This window comes from Microtus ochrogaster, chromosome 8 (genome assembly GCF_000317375.1).
Source record: "Microtus ochrogaster isolate Prairie Vole_2 chromosome 8, MicOch1.0, whole genome shotgun sequence".
Taxonomy (NCBI): Eukaryota; Metazoa; Chordata; class Mammalia; order Rodentia; family Cricetidae; genus Microtus; species Microtus ochrogaster.
Genome location: NC_022015.1, coordinates 33576241 through 33577578, shown reverse-complemented (window position 1 = coordinate 33577578; position 1338 = coordinate 33576241).

The window sequence follows — 1338 nt, the reverse complement described above, 5'->3', positions numbered from 1 at the left end:
GCAGAGGGGGCAGAGGGACAGAGGGGGCAGAGGGGCAGAGGGGACAGAGGGGACAGAGGGGACAGAGGGGCATTGAGGAGAGAGGTAGAGGCAGATCTCTTTGAGATAGAGGCTAACCTGGGTCTATACAGTAAGTTCCAGGATCTCCAGGGCTACATAAAGAGACGTGGTCCCATAATAAAATAAAGCACAAATGGGGGCTGGGAAGGAAAAGGAAGAAAAGATGCTGAACCCACAGAAAATAACGAAACCATTGCTGGTAAGTTTTGTGGTTGTTGAAAATAAACAAAAGTAGGAACTCAAGATACTTATCGTTTCTGTGGTTTCTTTCTTTCTTTTCTTTTCTTTTTTTTTTTTTGGTTTTTTGAGACAGGGTTTCTCTGCATTTCTGTGGTTTCTGAGTCGGGCACTGTTGGGGTCCAGGACCAGCCCCGACATAAAGTATTTCTTGTACCAGAATGGAGGTGTGGGACTAATTGAGGCACAGTTCACAGGGCCATATCAGGAGGGAGTGTCGGGGTTCATTCAAATCCTGAAGATCATTCACGTTTATTATCCAAACAGCTTTTAAATCAAAACATAAACTGAGGGGGAAGTTCATTAGCATTCTGTTTCCTAGGTGATTAGGTCACGGCCACAACCATGCCTGCTCTGTCCTGTAGACCGAAAACCACCTCTTCCCCAGGGGACCTCCTAAATTACTACAGAAGGAGTAGAACGGTATTAGCACATCCTGGCCACTTGCTTTGGATGGCATCAGGTTGTCTCACTATCAAAGGCTAGGCGACCACCTTGTGTGAGGCAGGTGCAGATTGTACCTCGCCGAGTCGCTCAGAATTCCGACCGCCATACCAAGTAGGAGTATGGCCTGTGTAATCCAGCCCTCCGGGGTGCAGCTACTCACTGGAATCCAGTGTCTATCACAAATGAACAGATTTTCGCGCGTGGTCAGGACCAACAATGGGGTGTTGTTCAGCCACAAAAATGAAGACATTTCTGACAGGTGCCAGAAGGTGGGCAAACCTTGAGCTAGGCGATCCAGCACAAAGGAACAAATGTAGGAATCTATTCATCTGCATAAGTGAAGCTCACAGAACAGACACAGTCAGAGACATAAAGTAGGAAGAGGCTAAGGCAGGAGGATTGATTTGATTTAGAGGCCAGGCTGGGTTAAATAGTGCATTTGAGGTCAGCCTGGGCTACGTAGTAAGACCTTGTCTCAAGAAAACAAACACCAAAACAACTAACCTGCAAAAATAAAACCCACAAACAACACAGCAACAACAAAGCAAAAAAAAAAAAAAAAAAAAAAAAAAAAAAAAAAAAAAAAAAAAAAAA